This window comes from Odocoileus virginianus, chromosome 16 (genome assembly GCF_023699985.2).
Source record: "Odocoileus virginianus isolate 20LAN1187 ecotype Illinois chromosome 16, Ovbor_1.2, whole genome shotgun sequence".
Classification (NCBI taxonomy): Eukaryota; Metazoa; Chordata; class Mammalia; order Artiodactyla; family Cervidae; genus Odocoileus; species Odocoileus virginianus.
The window spans coordinates 33,917,668-33,945,104 of NC_069689.1; the positions used below are offsets into that span (position 1 = coordinate 33,917,668).

The window sequence follows — 27,437 nt, forward strand, 5'->3', positions numbered from 1 at the left end:
TTGAATAAGATAAAGGAGTCAGCCTTGTGGAGATCAGGGCAAAGGGTTATAGTGGGGGAGCAACTGTTATGAAGACCCTAAGGTGGAACTTGTGTATGTGAAGAAAAGCAGGAAGGCAAGTGTAACTGAATCCTAGTGACCTGGGGGCAGTGGTGGAAAATAGAGGCAGAGCAATTAGATCATAAGGATCTGGGTAAAGGTTTGCATTCAATTTCAAATGTGACAGCAAATCATTACAAGAATTTGAGAGGGGAAAGAATATGATTTGATGTACGCTTTCAAGCTTTTATTTTCAAATATTTCAAGGTTTCAAGAATAGTACAAAGAAATACCCTAGCCCTTTATTCAGATTTACTAATTTTTTACCTTTTGCCACATTTGCAGTCTCATTCTCTCTCTTTATATATATATAGATATAGATACATATATATATAAGATATACATATGTATTTCAGTGTTAACATACTCATGTGTAATTACTATATAGCTACAATACAGTTATCAAATTCAGGAAGTTTAGCACTGGTATAATATTTTTTATCAGTCCGTATTCCAGTTTTGTCAGTTCCGTAATGTCCTTTATATAGCAAATTTCCTGCACCTTTCTTTAGTAGAGGATCCAATCTAGGATGACATAGTGCATTTAGCTGCCATGTCTTTTTGTTTTCTTTTCTTTGTCCATGTGGTGTGTGACACCTGACCAGGAACCAAACCCATTCCCCCTCTCACCCTGCCCTGGAAGCATGGAGTCCCAGCCGCTGGATGCCAGGGACATCCTGCCATGACTTTTTAATCTCCTTTATGGTACAGTTCCTTAACCTTTCTTTGTCTTTCATGACATTGACGGTTTTGAAGAAAGCAGGCAAATTATCTTAACAAATGTTCTTCACTTAGGTTTGTTTTTCTCATGATTAGATTCAGGGTATTTATTTCCAGTTGGAATTTCACATAAAAATGCTGTATCTTCCTCATGGTATCATATTTGCCTGCTTATAATTGGTGAGGTTAATTTTGATCACCTTGGTTAGGGGAGTCTGTGGTTTCTCCACTGTCTAGTTACTAAAACTTTTCCTCTCTTGGTATTTTTTTAGGTATTATGTAATATCATTCTAAAGAAAAGTTTAAAATTTAATTTTATTAAAATTTTAAAATAAAATTTCCTGTACACAATGTGCAATGTCAGTTTAAAAATACAAATGTAAGAACATATGTGGAATCATATGATATTACACAATCTGTATTTTATAGCTTTTATATGCATATTTGTTTCATTCTTACAGAATATTGGAAACACTGCTCACAATGAAGGCAGCTATTTTTGTTTTGCTTCTCAGTATGCTTACATTTTACCAACACTACTTTTGGCTTACTGATGAGTAAGACTGAAATCAAAAGCAGCATGGGTTGCCCTATTTTTCCTTTCCTTCTCTGTCACCACTTTCAGTTTAAGTGGTTGGCAAACACAAGGAAGTAATACAAACAAAAAAGGATATGATAGATATCCTAGGTCCTTCTTGTTGCTTTTAATGCCATTTCCTTCTCTCTCTGTTTGAAGCAAGTTCCAGTTCAAACAGGAAGCACGGCCTTTTAGGACTATCAGTGCCCCCACTGAGTTGTGGGCAAACCACGCTTACCTTGTCCTCGTTCTGAGGCTCGCCGACCTCCCACAGATGGAGTCCTCTGGAATTTCTGTGCTCATGGGACACAGGGATGTTAGAAGCGAGTGGGATGGCAAGGAGGGCCAGACACACATATTGAGTACATCTCCTCTGCTTGCCCACATGATCCTCTATCTCATAGGACCTCACTTAAAAAATACAAGTTCCAAGACAGAAGTATTAAGAAATTCAAGGTGGCAGTAGCAGAGCATGAAACCAAGCTTGGAGCCTTTCTACGCATGGGGCCCTGTGGAGCTGGCCCTGCCCCCTCATATATCAGTCATCCCTCTTCTCCAGGAAAGACCCACCACCTTCTTTGCTTACCTACGTAGGTGTGTATTTATTTGTTATTAATATGGACTCATAAAGGGCAATGCCAAAGAATGTTCAAACATTCTTTGAATGGTGTTTTAGGGGTGTCTCTTTCATATAGCCAACAAAGAGTTGGACAACAATTTAGCAACTTAACAACAATTTATACAGCATAGAGTTGTGTTTCAATTTATGAGCCAATTTAAAATTCTTTTTCTTTTAATGGGCTAGCTAAGCCCATTAAAGTTTATTGATATGTTTTATTAATATTGTAATGTACATCTGACATATTACAGTTTATATCTATATCTTATGATACATATGTTTTATCTCAACTTTGTTATATTATTTAATGTTACAAATGCTGTTTGCTGCTAAGTTGTGTTTGACTCTTTTCAACCCTGTGAGTGGTAGCCCCCCAGGTGCCTCTGTCCATGGGATTTCCCAGGCAAGAATAATGTAGTGGGTTGCCATTTCCTTCTCCACTGGATCTTCCTGACCCAGGGATCAAACCCGCGTCTCTTCTTTGGCAGGCAGATAGATTCTTTACCACTGAGCCACCTGGGAAGCCCAGTGTTACAGTTACTGGATGCAGTTATATTCATTGTGTTGGTCTATGTAATGTGTCTTCTTAGCTTTAAAATCTTTACGTTTGATATTTCGCAAGATTCGTATTGGTATCCTTTTGGTTGTCTTTGCACTTTTCCCTGCAGGAGTGCCCTTAATCCCCCCTTTCTTACTTTCTGCTAGCTGGTCTGTCAGTGTTAAATGATGTCCCTGACTCCTGCCTATGACCATTATCATACTCATTGACCTTATCCTGCTGTTTCCACCTCTCTCTCTTCTACTTCCCTTTTTTGGAAGTTGCACTTTCTGCTTTGTCAGAGCATATAACGTTCACATACTGTTCTCACAACCCTGTCCCTACCTTTGCTTTATTCTTTAGTTCTACCGTTAGATACGAGAACTGCTCACCATGTCTGTTGACTGCTGTTTAGCCATTCCTTTCTTGCTGTGATAAAGTTATCCTCTGGGACAGGGGTCAACAGTCTTTTTTCTGTAAAAGAACCAAAGAATGTATATTTTAGGCTTTACACTCTTTTTAAAAATTGAAGTAGCGTTGGCTTATCATATTAGTTTCAGGTATGTGATTCAATATTTTTATATCACATGCACTCTTCACTGCTGCAATTTGCCTGCTTCCTCTCCCTCTCCTCCTCTTCCTATTCTTCCTCCTTCTTACCCTTCTTTCTCCTCTTTCTTATCCCCCTTCTCCTCCTCCATCTTCTACAATCCTTTAAAATATAAAGCATTCTCCATTCAGAGGCCATACCAAAATAGGTCACAGGCCAGAGTAGACCCATGGACTGTAGTCTTCCAGCTCCTGCTTTAATAGACTCTTTTGAGAGGTCTTTTGAGTAATGTATTTCTTGAGTTCCTATACATTCATAACCATTTTTTAAAATATATTTGATGCTTGAAGAATATTATGCTATAAAATTATTGGTTTATGATTTCTTTCCTTGAGTTTCCTGAAAATGCTGGCCCTTTGCTTTATATGCTACTCTTATGAAACTTTATCCCAATCTAAAGTTTCTTACTCCTGTAAATAATTTGATGTTCTTTTGGCCTTGAAACTTTGAGGAATATTTTTAGCCTTTAAAATTTGATGTTATAGGTCAATAGTCTCAGGCAAATGAAGGGCTCTTTCAGTAGGTTTAAGTTTTCTCTTATTTCCAGAAAGTTTTATTGAATTACAGTATTAAATATTAGTTATGCTCACTGTTTTTTTTTTTTCTTCTTGGTACTGGGCGGAAGACAGGTTGGCATGTTTTGTTTCTGAAGAATGCTTATTTATTTTCACTTTTTATTTCCTATTCCCCTTTGCTATCACCTTCCAAGTATCCCCACCTCTTCTTTATTTATCTCTTTCTCTTCCAGAATTAACATTTCCTCTTCTCTCTCTTCTGGTTCTTTTTTCTCTTAAGGCCCTTTCTTCTGTCAGGTGCCATGTGCAACTAAATCTTGGACTTGAGTTCAGTATTTTGGTACTTACACTGGACTTTTTCTTTCTGGGGGTAGTTTTATTTGTGTTTCATTTAAATCCTCCTCTGTCTTCTCCTCTTTTTCACCGAGTGTCTTAAGGCTCCCGTGTCACTGCTGTCTACACTCATAGACTTGCATTGTTGGTGGGAGCTATGGTGGAATTTATTTCTCTACTTTTAGGTGATTTGAAATTCATGGCATTCTCTATTTCATTGTGATGTTGAAGGCATGTATCTCATTTGGTTTTATTTATACTCGTTGGTATACCAGCCTCCAAAATTAGAAAAAAAAATAAATGTCTGTTGTTTATAAGCTACCTAGTCTGTGGTATTTTGTTAGAAATAAAAGCAGTATTTCTAACAAAATATTTTGTTAGAAAGCAGCCATAACAGACTTAACACAATGATCAATCTATTTATTTATCAATTTACAGAATGAGTTGGCACACTAGCAGCCTTCATAAATGACCAGTGAGTTGTTTATTTTTATCATTATTTTGTTTTTTTATGGATTCAGGGATTTTATTTTGAATAGAGAAAGAAATAATCTGTACTTTCTCTATCTACTTACTACTATATTTTTTTGCACATTCTCTTCTGATTCTGTCCACTGGTTTACATATTTTTACCTAGCTATAATTGACAAGTATATTTGATTTTATGTTCTACCTAATACTATGAAATGTGAACTCAATGGAAATAGAAATTTTATTCTGTTTTGTTCACTAATATATTCCTAGTGTCTCAAATAGTGACTGGAGCATAGTTCAGTTCAGTTCAGTCACTCAGTCGTGTCCAACTCTTTGCGACCCCATGATTCGCAGCACGCTAGGCCTCCCTGTCCATCACCAACTCCTGGAGTTTACTCAAACTCATGTCCATCAAGTCGGTGATAAACATAGTAGATTCTCAAAAAAAATTTGTTGAGGGAATAAATGAATTACTGTGCTTCAAAACTGTTTCTTCTAAATATGTGTTTAAATTCATAAAAAACATTAAAATGTTGTAGCATGGTTAAAGAGTACTGTTTGTTTTCCTCATAGTAAAACTCTATTTATTCTTCTGAAACTACTGTTTACTAGTTTTTGAAAAGTGACATCCTGGGGGGGGGGGAATTGCTCTATTATGTTTCCTGGAAATAATTAAGAAAGTTATTATTTGTGTTATGTCAGTTTGGGAGGAACATAACAAGTGTTTTAGAGGTTTTATTTTGAAGTTATGATCCTTAATCTTTTTCTTAATGTTTGGATTGGTATAATGGAGAGAACAACATAAGCTGAGTCAGTTGGAAAGTACCTGGAAGATATTATTAGACTCTAACATGGATCTAGTAATTGAAAGAGTTTGAAATATGGCATATGGCCAGATAAAATTCAGTGCAGTTAATTGCTGCTGGGTGGAAAAACAGAATACTCTAATATGTAATGGGGACTTACAACAGACAAATATGGCTGAAATTTTGAATTTTAAGGTAGGGTAAACCTAACTTGAATCAGTAATGTTAGTGGGATGTGTTAGAAGGATAAGTACATGGTATTAAAGGGCACAATGGCAGAGTGCTGTGTAAGTGTTGGGATCAGAGTAGTGTACTAGGGACTAGAGTTAAATTCTAGGACAGAAGTTACAAGCTCAGTTCAGTTCAGTTGCTCAGTCGTGTCCAACTGTTTGCGACCCCATGAACCGCAGCACACCAGGCCTTCCTGTCCATCACCAACTCCTGGAGTTTACCCAAACTCATGTCCATTGAGTCAGTGATGCCATCCAACCATCTCATTCTCCACCGTCCCCTTCTCCTCCTGCCCTCAATCTTTCCCAGCATCAGGCTCTTTTCAAACGAGTCAGCTCTTTGCATCAGTGGCCAAAGTATTGGAGTTTCAGCTTTAACATCAGTTCTTCCAGTGAACACCCAGGAGTGATCTCCTTTAGGATGGACTGGTTGGATCTCTTTTTGGTCCAAGGGGCTCTCAAGAGTGTTCTCCAACACTACAGTTCAAAAGCATCAATTCTTCTGTGCTCAGCTTTCTTCAGTCCAACTCTCACATCCATACATAACCACTGGAAAAACCATAGCCTTGACTAGACGGACTTTGTTGGCAAAGTAATGTCTCTGCTTTTTAATATGCTGTCTAGGTTGGTCATAACTTTCCTTCCAAGGAGTAAGTGTCTTTTAATTTCATGGCTGCAATCACCATCTGCAGTGATTTGGAGCCCCCAAAAAATAAAGTCAGCAAGCTGGGACTCCACAAAACCCCTTCACATAGATTTTGTTTGAGAGAAAGAAAGACCTTTAAAAAGTGAGAGATGTGGACATACAAATCTGTATTCCCTGTATCTCTTGAAAACTTGAAAATTTGGCAGTTCTGGGTCTTCATTCCTGCCTATAAGCAGTAGACTAGTGCTGACTTGTTGTTGCTATTGTTGTTTAATCACTAAGTTGTGTCTGACTCTCTGCGACCCCATGGACTATAGCACTCCAGGCTTCTCTGTGCATCACTGTCTCCCAGAGTTTCCTGACTAGCAGCTGCCTATTTAAATTGGGGCTTGTCCCGTCCTTTCCTCCACACACCCCCACTCCCTAGCTCTAAGGCAGTAGGGGTATTGTTACATGTCTTCCTCTGGCAGCTCTTTTTTCCTATACCAGGTCCATAGCCTGTTTTAATGGCCTCCTAGAGCCTGGTGGCTCAGTGGTAAAGAATCCACTTGCAATGCAGAAGACTTGAGGAGATGCAGGGTTTGATCCCTGGGTCGGGAAGATCCCCTGGAGAAGAAAATGGCGACCCACTCCAGTATTCTTGCCTGGAAAATCCTGTGGAGAGAGGAGCTGGGCAGACTACAGTCCATGGGGTCACAAAAGAGTCAGACATGACTAAATGACTAAACAGTAACAAATTTCACCGCACTGGTGAGGAAAGGATTCCCACTCTAGGGTCATGTTGGTGGCTGAACATGTGACGCTTGACAGTGGACAGATGTTGTTGTTCAGTCGCTAAGTTACGTCTGACTCTTTGCGATCTCATGGACTGTAGCATGTCAAGGTTCCCTGTCCTTCACTGTCTCCCAGAGTTTTCTCAAACTCCTGTCCATTGAGTTGGTGATGCTATCTAACCATCTCATCCTCTGCTGTCCCCTTCTCCTTTTGCCTTCAGTCTTTCTCAGCATCAAGGTGAGTTGGCTCTTCATATCAGGTGGCCAAAATATTGGATCTTCAGTAGAAATATTGGTTTCCCTGGTGGCTCAGATGGTAAAGCATCTGCTTATAATGTGGGAGACCTGGGTTCAACCCCTGGGTTGGGAAGATCCCCTGAAGAAGGAAATGGCAACCCACTCCAGTACTCTTGCCTGGAAAATCACATGGACAGAGGAGCTTAGGCTGCATACAGTCCATGGGGTTGCAGAGTCAGACATGACTGAGCAACTTCACTTTCACTTTTTAGCATCAATCCTTCCAATGAATATTCAGGACTGATTTCCTCTAGGATTGACTGGTTTGATCTTTTTGCAGTCTAGGAGACTCTCAAGGGTCTTCTTCAGTATCACAATTCGAAAGCATCAATTCTTCAATGCTCAGCCTACATTATGGTACAACTTTCACATCTGTACTTGACTACTGGAAAAACCATAGCTTTAACTATGTGGACCTTTGTCGGCAAACTGATGTCTGTGCTTTTTAATATGCTGTCTAGGTTTGTCATATCATTTCTTCCAAGGAGCAAGTGTCTTTAATTTCATGCCTGCAGTCACTGTCCACAGTGATTTTGGAGCCCAACAAAATAGCATCTGTCGCTGTTTCAACTTTTTCTCCATCTGTTTGCTATGTAGTGATGGGACTGGATGCTATGACCTTAGTTTTTTGAATGCTGAGTTTTAAGCCAGCTTTTTTACTCCCGTCTTTCACCCTCATCAAGAGATTCTTTAGTTCCTCTTCATTTTCTGCCTTTAGAGTGATATCATCTGCTTATCTGAGGTTGTTGATATCTTTCCTGGCAATCTTGACTCTACCTTGTGATTCATCCACCCTGGCATTTTGCATGCTGCACTCTGCATATAGGCTAAATAAGCGGGGTGACAACATACAGCCTTGTTGTACTCCTTTCCAAATTTTGAACCAGTCTTTGTTCCATGTCTGGTTCTAATTGTTGCTTCTTGACCCACATACAGGTTTCTCATGAGGCAGGTAAGGTGGTCTGGTATTCCCATTTCTTGAAGAATTTTCCAGTTTGTTGTGATCCACACAGTCAAAGGCTTTAGCATAGTCAATGAAGTAGAAGTAGATGTTTTTCTGGAAATCCCATGCTTTCTCTGTGATCCAGTGAATGTTGGCAATTGCCTTTTCTAAATGCAACTTGTATATATGGAAGTTCTCAGTTCATGTACTGCTGAAACCTAACTTGAAGGATTTTGAGCATTACCTTGCTAGCATGTGAGATGAGCTCAGTTGTACAGTAGTTTAAACATTCTTTGGCATTGCCTTTCTTTGATATTGTAGTGAAAACAGATCTTTTCTGGTCCTGTGGCCACTGCTGAGTTTTCCAAATCTGCTGGCATATTGAGTGCAGTACTTTAATAGCATCATCTTTTAGGATTTAAAATAGCTCAGCTGCAATTCCATCATCTCCACTAGCTTTGTTCATAGTAATGCTTCCTAAGACCCACTTGACTTCACACTTCCAAGGTGTGTGTGTGAAATCTAGGTGTGTCATGCTCTAGGTGTGTGACCACACGATTGTGGTTATCCAGGCCATTACATTTTGTTGGTGGTGGTGGTATAGTTCTTCTGTGTACTCTTGACACCTCTTCTTTTTATTTGTTTTATTTTTTTAATTTTTATTTATTTATTTATTTTTTGCTTTCATTTTCCCATTTTATTTATTTATTTTTTCCATTTATTTTCATTAGTTGGAGGCCAATCACTTCACAATATTGTAGTGGCCCCTGTCATACATTGACATGAATCAGCCATGGATTTACATGTATTCCCCATCCCAATCCCCCCTCCCACCTCCCTCTCTACCCCATCCCTCTGGGTTTTCCCAGTGTACCAGGCCCTAGCACTTGTCTCATGCATCCAACCTGGGCTGGTGATCTGTTTCGCCCTAGATAATATACATGTTTTCGATGCTGTTCTCTTGAAACATCCCACCCTCGCCTTCTCCCACAGAGTCCAAAAGTCTGTTCTGTACATCTGTGTCTCTTTTTCTGTTTTGCATATAGGGTTATCATTACCATCTTTCTAAATTCCATATATATGTGTTAGTATACTGTAATGGTCTTTATCTTTCTGGCTTACTTCACTCTGTATAATGGGCTCCAGTTTCATCCATCTCATTAGAACTGATTCAAATGAATTCTTTTTAATGGCTGAGTAATATTCCATGGTGTATATGTACCACAGCTTCCTTGTCCATTCGTCTGCTGATGGGCATCTAGGTTGCTTCCATGTCCTGGCTATTATAAACAGTGCTGCGATGAACATTGGGGTGCATGTGTCTCTTTCAGATCTGGTTTCCTCGGTGTGTATGCCCAGAAGTGGGATTGCTGGGTCATATGGCAGTTCTATTTCCAGTTATTTAAGAAATCTCCACACTGTTCTCCATAGCAGCTGTACTAATTTGCATTCCCACCGACAGTGTAAGAGGGTTCCCTTTTCTCCACACCCTCTCCAGCATTTATTGCTTGTAGACTTCTGGATAGCAGCCATCCTGACTGGCGTGTAATGGTACCTCATTGTGGTTTTGATTTGCATTTCTCTGATAATGAGTGATGTTGAGCATCTTTTCATGTGTTTGTTATTCATCTGTATGTCTTCTTTTGAGAAATTCTGTTTAGTTCTTTGGCCCATTTTTGGATTGGGTCATTTATTTTTCTGGAATTGAGCTGCAGGAGTTGCTTGTATATTTTTGAGATTAATCCTTTGTCTGTTGCTTCGTTTGCTATTATTTTCTCCCAATCTGAGGGCTGTCTTTTCACCTTGCTTATAGTTTCCTTTGTTGTGCAAAAGCTTTTAAGTTTCATTAGGTCCCATTTGTTTATTTTTGCTTTTATTTCCAATATTCTTGGAGGTGGGTCATAGAGGATCCTGCTGTGATTTATGTCGGAGAGTGTTTTGCCTATGTTCTCCTCTAGGAGTTTTATAGTTTCTGGTCTTACATTTAGATCTTTAATCCATTTTGAGTTTATTTTTGTGTATGGTGTTAGAAAATGTTCTAGTTTCATTCTTTTACAGGTGGTTGACCAGTTTTCCCAGCACCACTTGTTAAAGAGGTTGTCTTTTTTCCACTGTATATGCTTGCCTCCTTTGTCGAAGATAAGGTGTCCATAGGTTTGTGGATTTATCTCTGGGCTTTCTATTCTGTTCCATTGATCTCTGTTTCTGTCTTTGTGCCAGTACCATACTGTCTTGATGACTGTGGTTTTGTAGTATAGTCTGAAGTCAGGCAGGTTGATTCCTCCAGTTCCATTCTTCTTTCTCAAGATTACTTTGGCTATTCGAGGTTTTTTGTATTTCCATACAAATTGTGAAATTATTTGTTCTAGTTCTGTGAAAAATACTGTTGGTAGCTTGATAGGGATTGCATTGAATCTATAGATTGCTTTGGGTAGTATAGCCGTTTTCACAATATTGATTCTTCCAATCCATGAACACGGTATATTTCTCCATCTGTTTGTTGACACCTCTTCTTAATCTCTTCTGCTTCTGTTAGATCCATACCGTTTCTGTCTGGATACATGAGATGACAACAATTTTTGAATCACATATACCATCAGCCCTCCTGCCATGCAAGGCAGCATAGGGATGCATTCAGGAAGAGTGAACAAGCAGGTATTTAAATATCTAAAGGGTGAGGCAACTTCTGGTTCCTATAGGAAGGTGTGATTGGCTAGTTTGAATAACTCTGTAGGCAGGTGGGGAACTGAAACTTCCTGCTCAGAGATGAGAAGGACCTGTACCAGGAGGCCTTAATAAAAACAGTCGCTTGTCTAGGAGACCTTATCCATGGGGCAGAGTGGGAAAGAGAACTTTCGGCTAGGCCATTTGAAGCCCTCTTGATTTCTCCAGATATCTAGGCAGCACATATTGCTAGGCCTTCATTTTAGGTCTCACACCAAAATACCTTGCTTCACTCATTTACTTGGCTTGCTTAGCCCTGTGTCTAGGAGGAGGAATTTTTTAAAACTCTACAGTTTGTGGAATTGAAATACATTGGCAAGAATGGTTGTATAGTTTTCTTCTGTGAAAATTAAAAAGAAATACGATGAACAAAAGCAAAAAAAAATCTTGCTATTTTTTTATTGTACTTCTGTCCAGAGTGGTTATTTTTTTGTATCTTTTAGGAATTCTTCTAATCACAAGATGGCATTAGAGTTGGTATTAAGAAAAACTTTAGGGATCTCCCTGGTGGTCCAGTGATTAAGACTTGACCTTCCAATGCAGGGGGTGAGGGTTTGATCCCTGGTTGGGGAGCTAAGATCCCACATGCCTTTCAGTCCAAAAAACCAAAACATAAAGCTGAAACAATATTGTAACAACTTTAATAAAGGCTTTTAAAATGGCCCACATTAAAAAAAAAATCTTAAAAAAGTTTATGACAGGGTTGATGGTGAAATAGGTTACCAAGGAAACATTCATTCAGCCAGTATTTTTTCACTTGCTCAAAACTGTTTATTAAGCACAAACTGTGTCAAATGTAACGGCTTTAAAAACTGCAGGGTTCATTTTCTTTCCTCTTGGAGCCCACACCGCTTTAAGAGACAGAATTAAGCTAACAATTATGCAGAGTGGTAGGCACTATCAGGATGGAATCAGAGAGAACAAAGAGGGGAAGCGTCACCACTATCTTCTTGGAGGTTAAACTCTTTAAAAATTACTGAGGATCTGGGCTGAGTCGAGTATAGTCTAAGTTGAGAAAACTCGTCTTTCGGGGTTTTTCCAATGTGAGTGTTTCTGAAATCCTCAATTGGAAAATTAGTAATTTCTATATAAAGGTGTCACAGCTACAGTTCATTAAATGAAATTATTCCACCAATTCTGTAAATTCTGTGCCCTTTCTCTGTGATAAAATTTCTCTACAGTTTGTTGTTCCCTAATCCATTGGGTCTCTTATAAGCCATAGTGGTTCAAGAATGCATATTTCTGAGGACAGACTTCCTTGGTAGGTTCTCTGCAAGGACCTACACCTGACTCTGAAGTCTTAGAGGTGAGTCCTGGGCTCTTAGCAGTGGACTCATCCCACGTGCTCAGAGTGTATGTGTGTGTGTGTGTGTGTACAGGCACATATACACAGCATGCCATCGTCAAGTGAGTGACTGACTATATTTTAAAGCCAGAATGTAAACAACTTGAGCATTCTTAGTCATTGTATAGCAATTATATATGTGTCTTTCTTCTCTCATTTCTATTGGTATAAATCAGAATTTCCTAGATGCATTCTTTAGAATACCAGTTTCCTCAGATGCTCTCAAAATAAGTTCCATGATTGAAAAAGATCATGGAGAAGTTCCATGATCAAAAAGATCTAAGAAATGCAGCATATAATATATAAATTGTCTATTTTTTTGTTTCATCTACTGTTTACAAACCTTTTTGCTAGGTGCATTAAAAATTTATTTTACCTAAAGTGTATATTTTTAAAACATTTTAATTGGAGGATATGGAAACTTACATTACCATATATAAAATAGATAGCCAATGGGAATTTGTTGTATGGCTCAGGAAACTCAAAGAGGGGCTCTGTATCAGTCTAGAGGGATGGGATGGGGAGGGAGATGGGAGGGAAGTTCAAAAGGGAGGGGATATATGTATAACTATGTATATGTTATACTATATGTTAACTATAGTTATACATATATCCCCTCCCTTTTGAACTTCCCTCCCATCTCCCTCCCCATCCCATCCCTCTAGACTGATACATGTAAATCCATGGCTAATTCATGTCAATGTATGACAAAAACCACTGCAATGTTGTAAAGTAATTAGCCTCCAACTAATAAAAATAAATGGAAAAAAAAAGAAAAAAAATTATCCTTCAATTAAAAAATAAATTAAAAAATTTTAATTAAAGGATAATTGCTTTACAATGTTGGTTTCTGCCATACATCAGCATGAATCAGCCATAGGTGTACACATGTCCCCCCTCTCTTAAACCTCCCCCCCCACCCCATCCCTCTGGGTTGTCACAGAGCACTCCTACTATACATTTTAACTTCAGAATTAGGATTTTGTGGGACCACTTTGAGAAATCATGGTCCCAGCAGAAAACAGATGAGTAATTGGAGGAGATTTTTTTTGAGGGGGAGGAGATTTTAATGAAGAAATGATTTACAAAGCATGGGTAGGATCTCGAGAAATCAGGAGAGATATTGGAATACACTGGGGCTGGCCAACAAGGAGACACTTCCTCTGGCTCTAAATGGGCAGGACAGGAAGCCCTTATTAGTCCTTGCAGAGGGAGAGTTCTTGGGGAGGACCTCCTAATAGGAGCTGTGGCCATTCTGTGGTGACATTTCTTTTTTTGATCCCCTGTTGGTGATTTTCTTTTCTCCCAAGGGGTGCCAGAGGGTAAGGGAGGCATTTGATTTAGTCCATACAGTCAGCCTTCTGAGGCACAGAAAAAGGTGGAGGATAGATCTGGAGGGGCAAATGGGTGATAATCCAGCCTATAAATAATTAATAACTGATTAGATTGAAAGAGTCAATCAGCTTTTAGTCCTAATAACACTTAAACTGTCACTGGAAGAGATCATGTGAATTATCTGTGAATAAGTGGTATTCTGGGTATGTTTCCCTCAATGTTTCCTTTTTCTTTTCTTACTTTGAGGAACACAGTGAGAAAAGACTTTGCACAATGAAATTATCATGGAACAAGCTTGGGGTGCTATTGCCAATAGGAAATAATAAGAGAAAGTGTTCATTGCCAGTAGGTCTGACCTGATTTTAACCCAGAATGTTGTGAATACTTGTATTTGCCACCTGTTCAAAAAGCACAGCGAAGCTAAAACAATAAGGTCTTGAATTGAGGTGGTGGTGGCAGGGACCACTACCACCTGCCTGCAGAGTCAGTTCTTTCCTTCCTCCATAGTAACGGCATCATAGTCAGTTACTTGATGAATAGACATGATGTTTGCCTCTTCTGGATGGAGCCTTTTGGAGAATAAGAATTCTTCTTCCATTCTCTGTTCGACTGGCTGGATGCAGATGATAACAAGGCCACAGAGAAGCCCCAGGATGGAAGGAACTTTGGTTCCTGAATCAGTGCGTGTAGAAAAGCTGCTTGCTGACCTGAACACCTGTTCTGAACTGTTATATAAACAAGAAATAAACTTCTGTTGCATTCAAGCTATACATATTTGCATCTGTTTGATTCAGCAGTTTATTTAGCCTACCCAAACGAATACAGATGTCTTTAAAATTTTAATCTCAAATACTTAAATTATTTATTATATGTTTACAACCCTTATGTGGTAAGCAGGGCAGGCACCTATTTTGTAGGCAAAACAGTGAGGAATATGGAGATTCATAAATTCTTTCAACAAATACTTATTGACCATTAGGGAAATTTGTTGCAAGCAATTTATTAAATCATTATTTTGTGAGAGCATTCATTCTTTCATTCATTTTATAAATATTTACTCAGGGCTTTCGATGTGTCCTTCATGAGCTCACAGTCTAGTATAAAAGACAAATACTAAATTAAAAAATTAAGGACATAAATTGCTACTGTGTTTAGTACTCATGAGAATAATGTGTATCAGGAAAGCATATAATAGGGGATTTGACCTAGTCAGATAAGTAGGCGAAGGGAATCCCTGAAGAAGTGATGATGAAACTAAGATATGAGAGAAATATATATATTTAGGCTGGTGAGAAAGAGGAGGGAACTTTCCTAAAAGAGAACAATGTGTATAAAAGCCCTGAGTTGGATGGAAAGGGCTGGTGAGTATGGGGGTCGGAGAGAGGCCATCTACATTTTTCTTCTATTTTTTTATTTTTATTTACATATTTTTATAAAATATACATATATTCCCTCCCTCTGGGAGGTCTGCATTTAAAGATGAAGTCAAGGAGGATAAAGCTGTAGAGAACGTGGGAAAGTGGGCAGAGAGTCGTCTTAGTCAGCTTGGGCTGCTGTAACAAAATGCTGTGGGCTGGGTGACTTAAACAACAGACATTTATTTTCCATTCTAGAGACAGGGGAGTCCAGTAGCAAGATGCCAGCAAATGTGGTTGTTGCTGAGGGCTCTCTTTCTGGCTTGCAGATGACCGCCTTCTTGCTGTACCCTCACACAGCAGAGAAGACACTAGGCTGTCTCTTCCTCTTCTTACACAGGCACTAATTCCTCCTTCGGAGCACAGCTCTCTGGCTGATCGTAACTAGAGACTTCCTCAGCTTCAGCATTTGTTCAGATCTCTGTAATTGTTCTTTTCCCAGAAGCTCTTCTTTCGTTGGTGTTTCCTCTCAGCCCAGCCTTGTCAGGTTTCACCATGTGCATGAACTCATTATTTGGCCCCAACTTAAGGGATCCTGTTTAAGTTTCTGAACTCCTTCTCTATTCAAGCCCCTTTTCTCTGAGATCCTGCCCTGAAGATTTTAGGAGATTTAGTTGCTTTGAATTCTACCATCTTTTGTCAGCTTGGCAAAATGGCTCTATTTGGGCATCTACCACTAATTATTATACATATATTAACCTTGTTTGATATTGATTTCTCATGTGTAATGTGTGTATTGTTGAATTAGCTTAGATAATCTCTAAAGCTGGAGAAGGAAATGGCAACCCATTCCAATATTCTTGCCTGGGAAATCCCATGGACAGAGGAACCTGGTGGGCTACAGTCCACGGGGATCACAAAAGTCAGACATGACTTGGTGACTAAACACAGTTCAGAAATTCAATGATTTGCCTCTAGAATGATCAGTCTTAAGAAGTTTTCATTACAAATAGTTAATGACTAGATTTTACATTTTGAGTCTAGACATTCTACCTTTGATATTTTGTGCTGTAAACTCACACAGATGGGGAATAATGGTTAGTTCTGAGTAATAAAATATTCTGGTTAATAGCTTATCATCAAACATGCCAGACACAATTTGAAAACCTAAAGTGTTCAAAGTTAATAACATATTCAAAATACTATATTGGATAGTTTTTGTTAGACAACTCAGAAGATGTTTCAGGATTACAGCTCCTCATATGAACCATCAGGGACACAAATCATTATTGTACCTTGGGTTTATAGGAGTACAAATTGGTAGAAACTTCTGCTACAATCTTGTATAAACCACCCTGTACATTCCTTGTTTTCAGTAATTTCAAGATGCTACCAATCTTGAAGAACAGCTATTGTGAAAACCCAGCCTCTTGCAGAATCTTTATCTAAATTATCAATTACCACTTACTTTTTAACATTTAAGTTATCATTCTCAAAGGAAAAGGCTATTTTTTCTCTTTATTTTTTAAAGATAATTTTATTTATTTATCTATTTATTTTTGGCTATGCTGGGTCTTCCTTGCTGGACGTGCTTTTCTGCAGTTGTGGCGAGGGGGCACTACTCCAGTTGCGATGCACAGGCTTCTCATTGAAGTGGCTTCTTTTGTTTCGGAGCATGGACCCATAGGGCACTTGGGCTACAGTAGTTGTGGTTCATGTGCTTTAGAGCACAGTCTCAGTAGTTGGGGTGCATGGGCTCAGTTACTCTACAGCATGTGGAATCTTCCTAAGACCAAGGATTGAACCCATATCTCCTGCCTTGGCAGGCAGATCCTTTACCACTGAGCCACCAGGGAAGCCCCTGTTTTCTCTCTATTACTTTGTTTTTAACTATACTATCAGATGCTTACTGATTCTTCAGTTGTCAAGTTCAGGAGATATTACTAAAACATGAAAAGCAAAAAAAAAATTTAATAAAAGTGATTTGGGAAATAGAAGAAACATACTGGTTTTTCAGAGGAACATTTTCCCATGGTAACTTGTTGGAGCTACTTTCCTTTTATAGAATCTAAATACTGATGGAATAAAAAATTTAAGCAAAGCTTCATGGGAGGAGTTCATGCATAGAAGTCAGACTGAATTATTTTGTCTCCTGATGGGTTAGGAAAACTTCTGTGAAACTATTTCTTGTGAATCTGAGAAAACTCCCCGAGTCAGTGAATTCAGAATGCATAGACAGAGGTATTTTACTTTGGCGTCTGAGTGATTTGAAAGAATGCTATGCATGTTTTGATACTGTAGTTCATTCTTTGGTTTCTACTGTCTAATATTAACACTAATAAAACTAATATTACACTAATAAAACCAGATATGCTACTCCTCTGCCCAGAACCATCTGGTTGCTTTCCCCCTCATTCAGAGTAAAAGCCAGATTCTATAAAGTGGCCTCTCCCCTTATTTTACTCTTTCCATTCATTGTTTCTAGCCACTCTTGTTGAGCAACTTCTTGAACCCTACAGGCCAGCTTTATCTGGTTCCTGTAGTCCCTCTGACTGGAGCAATCTTACACCGTGTCTCGCTCTTTCACCAGTTTCAGGTCTTAGCTCTCTGTTATCTGTTCACTAAACCCTAATCTGATCACTCTTAAATAGTGGACGTTCCAGTGAAAAATTTTAATGGAAATTTTTACTGAGATAATTGTAGACTCACGGTTCACATATTGTTGAAGTCTGGCTTGGAGAATTTTAAGCATTACTTTACTGGCATGTGAGATGAGTGCAACTTTGTGGTAGTTTAAAGAGCCTCTGGATAAAAGTGAAAGAGGAGAGTGAAAAAGTTGCCTTAAAGCTCAACATTCAGAAAACTAAAATCATGGCATCTGGTCCCATCACTTCATGGCAGATAGATGGGGAAACAGTGGAAACAGTGGCTGACTATTTTTCTGGGCTCCAAAATCACTGCAGATGGTGATTGCAGCCATGAAATTAAAAGACGCTTACTCCTTGGGAGGAGTTATGACCAACCTAGATAGCATATTAAGAAGCAGAGACATTACTTTGCCAACAAAGGTCCGTCTAGTCAAGGCTATGGTTTTTCCAGTGGTCATGTATGGATGTGAGAGTTGGACTGTGAAGAAAGCTGAGCACAGAAGAATTGATACTTTTGAACTGTGGTGTTGGAGAAGACTCTTGAGAGTCCCTTGGACCAAAAGGAGAACCAACCAGTCCATCCTAAAGGAGATTAGTCCTGGGTGTTCATTGGTAGGACTGATGTTGAAGCTGAAACTCCAGTAGTTTGGCCACCTGATGCAAAGAGCTGACTCATTTGAAAAGACCCTGATGCTGGGAAAGATTGAGGGCAGGAGGAGAAGGGGATGACAGAGGATGAGATGGTTGGATGGCATCACTGACTCAATGGACATGGATTTGGGTGGACTTTGGGCATTGGTGATGGACAGGGAGGCCTGGCGTGCTGTGGTTCATGGGGTCGCAAAGAGTCGGACATGACTCAGTAACTGAACTGAATTGTAGACTCACACACAATGGTAAGAAATAAAACAGAGATCCCATGTACCTTTTACCTCATTTCCCCCAAAGATAGCTATACAACATCATAACCAAGACATTGAAACAATCTACCAACCTTGTTTGGATTGCCTATATTAATTTTAAAGTATAATTTATTTTTTTGCAGCACTTCTTACTGTCCAATATATTTTATATTTTACATATTCTGTTTATTGATTTACCCTACCTCACTAGAATGTGAGCTCCAGGAGAGTAGAAATATTTGTTTGTTTTGTTCATATCCTCATCTTAGGACCTGGAACAGAGTCTGGCAGAGTGGATACTTATTTTTTATTGAGTTAATGGATGGACCGTATAGTGTCTCACACTGGATTCTGTGTGCGGGATGATTCAGTGCAGTGACACTGTACTGTACACTTGAAGAGAAGCGAGACTCTTCACACTGAGAAATGCCTCTCTGATTTGTGATAAGTTCTCTTGGCAATAGCCATCGTCTCTGAAGTGCTACAGAACTTAAGATCTATAGTCTGGAAAGAGCCAAAAGCCTTTGATTTTCTGCCCTAGAACCTTTACCGTCTTAGGCATTAAAGAGTAGCTAAAGCTAGTAACAAATCTGAAAATTCACTCTTCATTTTTATTAACTGCATTACAACCTAGAGACAGTAAACAAATCAGATCCACATGGTTAAATAAAGCTGGTTCATCATTAGAAGAATGAACTGATGATACTGCATAGCAGGGCCACCTTTAGTTTAAATTCCCAGGTCTTCCCGTTGTTCACTGGTGGCCATCCAGGATCTGACAGTCAATTCAGAATGCCGGTAAAAAAGGATTCTGATGGAACTACATTTTTCTCAAAGACCTGTTTGGCTCAAAAGAGTACAGAGAACAGTTCTTGATTTATCTCTCAGAATGTTAAGGATACACATAGAAAACTTTATGCTCGTGGTCAAATTTTGACCATAAGATAAAATTTGCTGGTAATGGACAGAGTAATGAGAAAGTTGAGGAAGTCAAGTACTTTGTACAACTTGTTTTGGGCACAGTTTGACTGTAGTTTTCAATTAATGCATGTATTATTTGAATCAGCCTTTATATTTCCAGGAATTTAACAAATATTATTCACAGATTTGCTATAATGGAGATGGTGACCTTAAGTTTCTTTGTTTGAGAACTCTAAATATGGAACTTACTTGTCACTGACAGAAATAGTTTGCTAAGGAGAAGAAATATTTATATCATTTTTTTTTCTCATCTCATTGGCTCTGCAGAATTCTGTAATCTGCTGGAAGCTTTGTTTAGACAACTCTAATATATCCTATATCCTCAAAGGTTAGAATTACAATGAATCAGAATGACATTTCTTATGACATCTGAATTATTAAGGATGATATTCATTTTTTTATATATAACAGGAGAACTGAAAGTGTTTCTAAAACTTCCAAAATGTAAGATATGTGGAAAAGGAAGAATACAAAATTATATATGCTGTATGGTTATTTATATACTATATTAACTGTATATATATTATGTGTTCAATTTATGAACGTGAAAGTCACTCAGTCATATCTGGCTATTTGCGACCCCATGGACTATACAGTCCATGGAATTCTCCAGGCCAAAATACTGGAGTGGGTAGCGTTTCCCTTCTCCAGGGGATCTTCCCAACCCAGGGACTGAACACAGTCTCCCGCACTGTAGGCACATTCTTTACCACTTGGTAACAAATCTGCCTGCAGTGCGGGAGACCCAGTTCTATCCCTGGGAAATCTGGAGGAGAAGGGATAGGCTACCCACTCTAGTATTCTTGGGCTTCCCTTGTGATTCAGCTGGTAAAGAATCCACCTGCAATGCAGGAGGCCTGGGTTTCATCACTGGCTTGGGAAGATACCCTGGAGAAGGGAAAGGCTACCTGCATCAGTATTCTGGCCTTGAGAATTCCATGGACTGCAGTCCATGGGTTTGCAAAGAGTTGGACATGACTGAGCCACTTTCACTTTCAAACTGTATATATAATACATTAAAGATATTTATTCCAGAATGTTTGTAATAACATAAGAATAGAAATATCCCAAATGAACATTGATACGGGACTGGTGAAAAAATTAGGATTCATCCATATACTGGAAATTACACAGCTGTAGAGAAAATGAAATGTTATTTGTGCTGATAAGAAACAGTCTCCAAGGTATACTTCTGACTACAATGTGACCTGTAGGACAGGGTGTATGGTCTGATCCAGTTGGGGTTTAAAATGTGGTATGTACACACATGTATATGTATGCAAATATAATGTGCATCAAAATGCATAGAGTATTCCAGATAATACTCACAACACATAATGTTTGCCTCTGGGAGAAGAGGGAGTAACTTGCTTATTATTTTTTTTATTCATTTGTATACCATTTGTGTCATTTTCTTTGTTTTTTTTTTTTTTAGTTTAGAAGAATAAAAAGCTACATGTTAAGGATATGTAGGATATCCTTGTATATGTTAAGGCTATCCTCACCTCAATTAAGGATAGCCAGAGAGGATGAAGGCCAGACACATTCCATGTGAACCTCAACCTGTAGGAATACATGTTTGGAAAAGTTCATTAAAAAGATGGGCATAATTCTGTGACATGAAACTCTTTGAGGAAAATATGGTTTAAGTAGGACAGGATTCTTTACATAATAGAATTCTGATGTTGTCATCACAAATGATCCAGTCAAAAAAAAAACAGGGAAAAGAAGAAGATATCATTTCCAGAGAGCTCTCTAGTAAACTCAGATTTTAAAAAGATATGAATAAAAGATGAAAAGAAGGACGTATGCCAGGAGAAATTGAGAGAGTGGCCCAGAACTGCATAAATGGTGTCAGGAATAGTTGTACCCCACCATGAGTCAAGCGTAAGAACAATAAATAGTTAATGATGATTGAGCACATAGGTCAGACTTGGCATGGATCATCACGTTGCATCTTTATGACAACCCCATGAATTGTCATCACAATTGGAATTCAATATTCAGTTGGAAATATTACCACAATTATTGTCACCTTACTTTACTGACAAGAAAGTGAAATACAGAGAGGATGAGTAACTCATCCAAGATGACATAACCAGAAGGAAGAAGACAGGCCCTGCTTTTTTTTTTTTAATTTATTTATTTGTTTGTGCTGGGTCTTACATGTGGCACCCAGGATCTTTGATCTTCCTTGTGGCATGTGAGATCTTTAGTTGTTGCATGTAGGATCTGCCTTCCTGACTAGGAATTGAACCCTGGCCCCCTGGATTGGGAGTATGGAGTCTGAACCACTAGACTAAGTTATTACTAATAATGTAATAACTCTTAATTGTTACATTGCTATTTTTCCAGTAGCCAAAAATATGCCAACGGAAGTGATAGACTTTTTGTCCAACAGCTTAGTGAGGCTAAGTGGTAGCATTTGCTCTCCGAACTTCACTGTTGCTGCCCAAGGACAGAAGACAGAAGAAAGATGCCAGAAAGTCGGCCCAGAAAAACAAAGATCCAGTGAACAAATCTGGGGGCAAGGCCAAAAAGAAGTGATCCAAACACAGAGTTTGAGACCAGCTCAATAATGTAGACTTGTTTGACAAACTCTGTAAGAAGTTTCCAACCAGAAGCTCATAGCTTCACTGTCATCTCTGAGAGACTAAGGATTCACAGTTCTCTGGCCAGGGCAGCCTTTCAGGAGCTCCTTGGTAAAGGATTTATTAAGCTGGCTTCAGAGCACAGAGATCAAGTATGTTACAACACCAAGGGTGGAGATGCCCCAGCCACTGGCAAAGATGCACGAACAGGTCCCTCCCCCTATACCTTTTGAAAAATGAAACTATTAAATAAAAGAAGTAGTAGAGATGGCACTATGCTAGTGAAGAAAAACGTAGTGAAGTTAAAGGAAATGTTCTGTATTAAAGTTTTTTAGATCACAGAGTGTAAGATATTTTGTTGATGTCACTAAGTTCATTGGGGCTTCCCAGGTGGCACTAGTGGTAAACAACCCAGCTGCCAGTGCAGGAGACACAAGAGACACGCGTTGGATCCCTGGGTTGGGAAGACCCCCTGGAGGAGGGCATGGCAACCCACTGCAGTATTCTGGAGAATCCAATGGACGGAGGGTCTGGCAGGCAGTGGGAGTCCATGGGGTCCATGAGGTCGCAAAGAGCAGGGCATGACTAAAGTGACTTAGCAGGAAAACATTCAAGGAGAGTAGCATGAAACAGCTCTTGTGGTCTTGGGTTGTGTTAATTGTAACAAAGTATGAAGAACAAAGATGATGGTAGACTTAATTCAGCAACCACACCCAGAGCACTGTGAAACACCAAACTTTAAACAATTATGAGATGACCCATTGATATCATTAGAGAAAAATTTGAAAAGAAAAATACACCAGAATTGCAGTCCCCACTGCAATTACTAAAATATTTTCATGTTACTCCCAAGTAACATTCCACAAGCAGATGCATTTTAATGCAATTGTGTGTGTAAACTGTTTTGCATTTTCTTTTCCCACATACCACGTATAATCATTTTAATTATCATTTTTGGAAATTGAATAATTTTTTGTCATGTTGATGCACCGTAATTTACTAAACCAAATTGTTGAGTACTTAGCCTGCTTGCATTTTCTTTCCATTATAGGGAAATGTCCTTTTGATCAATTGGAATTTTAACTTTTCTGTGTGGGTTGTGTTATGGTTGTCTAAACATAGCTCCAGGCTGGATATAGAATTTTTCAGAGCCAGTGGAATAGAAAGGGTATGATAGAATGTTTCTACATTTATTCTTCACTAGCCAGTGATTTTTCTGTCATTAATTTGTACTATCCTGAGTAAAGGAGGGCGTGACAGTTATCCCAAAGGTTGTCTTAATACATGAAGATCAAACCACAGCAATATCCCTGGGAGAAAGAGATGATGAATACATGCTTCTTTAGATCAGAGTAACTGCAACAAAGAGGCCACTGACGCTGGGAAAGATTGAAGGCAGGAGGAGAAGGGGGTGACAGAGGATGAGATGGTTGGATGGCATCACCCACTCAATGGACATGGGTTTGAGCAAACTCCGGGAGAAGGTGAAGGACAGGGAACCCTGGCATGCTACAGCCCATGGGGTCACAAAGAGTCAGACACAACTGAACAGATAACAACAGCAGTAATGTGGGAAATGAGTGATCAGTTGCTGGGATATATTGGTCTCGTCTGTAAGAATCAGTAAATAGGAAAAACTGAAAATTATTTTGCTTCTTGAGCAAGTTGAGCTTGACTGTAGTGTTTCCCAAAGCCATACCCTCTCATGTCCATCTGGTAAACTCTAATTCCTTTCTTAAGAGACAGCTTACCTGACTCCATTTTCGTGAAACTTTTCTTCTCCTTCCCAGCACAGAACTCTGTAGTTCACCACTCTTACTGCCTTTATTCTCACATTCACAACTCAGTTTTTCAGAATAAACCAAGAGTTCCTTGGCCCTGGGACTTTGTCTTGCTCATCATTCTAGCTCAGCCATCTGGCTTGAAGTAATGTTTTAAAAAGAATTTAATAAGTGTGTGTTGAATGCACTAGAGAGAACAATAAGAATCTATTTCACCTATTGTACTTTGTCCAACAACTTAAATCCCAAGGAATGTTCCAGGTTTTACTGTGTAGTGGGTGCACGTGCTTGTGCACATTCACACACGTGCACGCACGCACACACACGTTTGCTGCAAGGGAGAGTTGGAAAGAGATTCTCTGACTTAATGCATCCTCCTGTATAGCAGATGTAGGTGGAAAGTGGGGGCAGCTGGGAATAGGCATAAATGAGCCATCCTTTGATAGCTGATCAGCACCTAAAACATATTTCATCATTCTAGGGTTACAGAGCACCCCTTTTAGAGCATGATGTATTTTTATACATATTGCAACATCTTCATTTATTAAACTGGTGATTTATTTCCCACAGTCTGTATCCATACCTCTTTTAAAGCAGGGAAGCTTGTTTATTCGTCTTACCACTCACAGAGCCAAACTGTTTGAAATAGTTTATCTTTAGAAAGTAATAAGAGATGTAAGGGAAGGGATCACCAGGGTCTGTGTATTGACAGGAAGGAAGTTCCAGACATGCAGTGACATTCCTAGCCTTAATACCAGCTTTTCTTTTGCTCCTTTATTCACTTTTCATTTGAATTTCTAAATCTGTCATCATGTCCAGACAGCAGGTCCAGACACTTGCCCTCATTCTGCCTTTCCAGCTTTATTTCAGAGTCAAATTCCTTTTCCTTAGATCAGCAACTTCAGTCAGCATCCCTTCTTTCTCAGATGCACATTTGGATTTATACCCTGCTAGTCTACTAACAAATTCTTGGTTCCTTGTCATTTTAGCTTTTCACTTCTTGGTTCTCAAACAAAAATTGCTGGTGGGTCACTGATTTTCTTAAAACTTTGTAAGGATAAGCTACTAGCAGGTAGCTAGCCTTTGACACTGGAGTTATCAAACCCTCTAATTAGAAACTTCAGAGTTAGATGTTTCCCAGGGGCATTACTTTTAGGATACTGCTTTAGGCATATAGAACCAAGATGTGGGATCCTTAGAGGTAGCCAGTGTGTTGGGAGAAGGCCACATGTCTAAGTTTCAGGCTCATGCCACATGTCTGTGCATGCTTCCCCTGGACAATACACAGGGCTCTCCCAGCATCATCAAAGTCCAATAGTATCCTGATTCAGGGAAAATTCTCTTCCAAATGTGGCTGGATTAATCAGTACACCAGGTTTCAGGCAGCAGTGAACACCATCTAAGAGGCAGTTACTAGTGAGCTTAATGTCAGTTCCTATCAAGACTATAGAATTATGAATTAAGAGGATGGATTTTTTTGAACACATAGGGAAGATGCATGATTCTAAGAACAAATGATGTCAGATGGATCTAATTACTTTTTTGACATGGTTGATAAACTGGCACTTAAGAGGAGTGGCCTTTATATAGATAGCATGTAGGTTTCATCAAGATGTTTAACTGGATCCTGTGATACTCTTTCAAATAAAATGGAGAGAAATAGGCTAGATAAGAGTAAGCTTAATGGCTCAAAATTACTGAACAACTGTATCCCAAAATGTTTATTAATGGATTAATTTTTGTTTAGGGGACTTCTTTAATGCCAGGTTACAGGATTAAATACTTGCAGTAGTCAACATTTTTCTAAAATATAACCCAGGTATTGACTGCTCCATCATTCTTCTGTTCCATCATGCTTGCATGCTGATGATAAGGAATCTGCTCACATCAGAAAGTGAGAAATGTGGATTTTACTGAAGATTCATAAGTCAGGGGAGAGGTTTTACACTGTATACTCCAAAGTTAACAACTTATTCCTTCCATCAGACTTTTCTGACCTTTATTGTCTCTTCACTGTTGTGTCACCACTGAGAGTTCTTTCTCTGTATTTTTTCTGATACTCTGGCATCTTTCCTGTCTCTTGTTTTTCCCCTCTTCCTCAATTTTCCCTAGTCATTTTGAATTCCATTATAAATCAGAGCCACTCAACTTGAACCTCCTTTCTACTTCTATCTCTTACCTACATGCTTTTATACCCAAATCCACCATGGCATTTGTCAAAACTCGGAGCCCTCTAGAGTAACAGGATACACCCTCTTTGGAAAGCAGGCAAGATTATTAAGAAAAAGAAAAACATTTCCATAACAGTACTGACTTAGATGAAAAAAATTTAGAACATGTATAGATGAGAGTTAAAATGATGAGGGGGGCTCAAAACCCTGTTGTTTGGTTTATCACTGTGTAACAAATATCCTAAAGTGTTAGGATTTATTATTATTTATTATTTTATCCATGATTCTGAGAGTTGACTGTGCTCAGCTGGGTGGTTTTCCCTTGGGGAATCTCACATGTAGTTGTAATCAGATAGTGACTGGGACTGAGGTCTTCTGTAGGCTTGACTGGGCTACATAGTCACATGTCTGGTAACCTCGGTGCTCCTCCACACACCTCTTTTTCAGAAGAGTAGCCTGGACTTTTTACATGGTGGCTTAGGACTCTAGGGACCGAGAGTGCATGTTCTAAGGCAGAAGCTGCTAATCTAATCAACTACAGGTACAGTTCTTTGGGTACCACACCTTGAGTATGGTTTCTATTAATGCAAAAGCTTTGAACTAAAGAGACAAGTGTATCTTCCCTCTGCATTCCCAAGATACTATGGTGATACAGGATAGGATAAGTCTACCATAAATTAACAGTCCTGGCAAAAGGACATAGTTGGCACTAGTCTAATTCTGAAATCTAGCTAAAGCACATGTCGTCTCTTCTTTTATTTTTTAATCTTTGAAAAAATTTATTTATTTGGCCTGTCCTGGGTCTTAGTTATGGCACATGGGTTCTTCCATCATCATTGCAGCACAGGATATCTTTTAGTTGATGCATGCGGAATCTAATTCCCATTCCAGGATCAAAGCCCAGTCCCCCGCATTAGGAGCCTGGAGTCTTAGCCACTGGTCCACCAAGGAAGTCCCCACCTGTTCCTTTAAATGGGCCCATCCTGCTCCCTTGGGAATGATTCTCCATGGTTCTTGTCTCTGAATTCTGAATCATCCTTCCTTTTCTATAAACACTGTTCATGTTTGCAGTGAAGCAATTTTCTCAGCCTGCAGCCTCATAGAGGTTTGGGGAACCCAAAGATAATCTAAAGGTATAAAGTGATATTTCATTGTGTTTTTAATTTTCATTTCTCTGATTACCATAAATATTAATGAATTTGAGCATCATTTTTATGTTTCTAGATAATTTCCTATTCTGTGAAATGTCTATTTGTGTCTTTTGCTTATTTTCCTAAATTGGATTGATTCCAGTGGACTTGTAGAAATTCTTTATATAATCTGGATTAGAATCCATTTGAAGTGATATGTGTTGAAAATACCTTTTCCTAGTTTGTGGCTTGTCTTTTTACTTTATTATGCTGTTTGAACAAAAGTTATTAATT

The 27,437-nt window shown here is 38.9% G+C and overlaps 1 long non-coding RNA gene and 1 pseudogene across 1 annotated transcript in view; both read left to right on the top strand.

The window, feature by feature from the left end:
- Nucleotides 1-27,437, top strand: part of LOC110126889 (uncharacterized) — a 144,575-nt gene that overhangs the window by 34,899 nt on the left and 82,239 nt on the right. The gene's annotated exons all lie outside the window — the stretch shown is intronic.
- On the top strand, nt 1,869-22,294 carry LOC139038771 (small ribosomal subunit protein eS25-like; annotated as a pseudogene).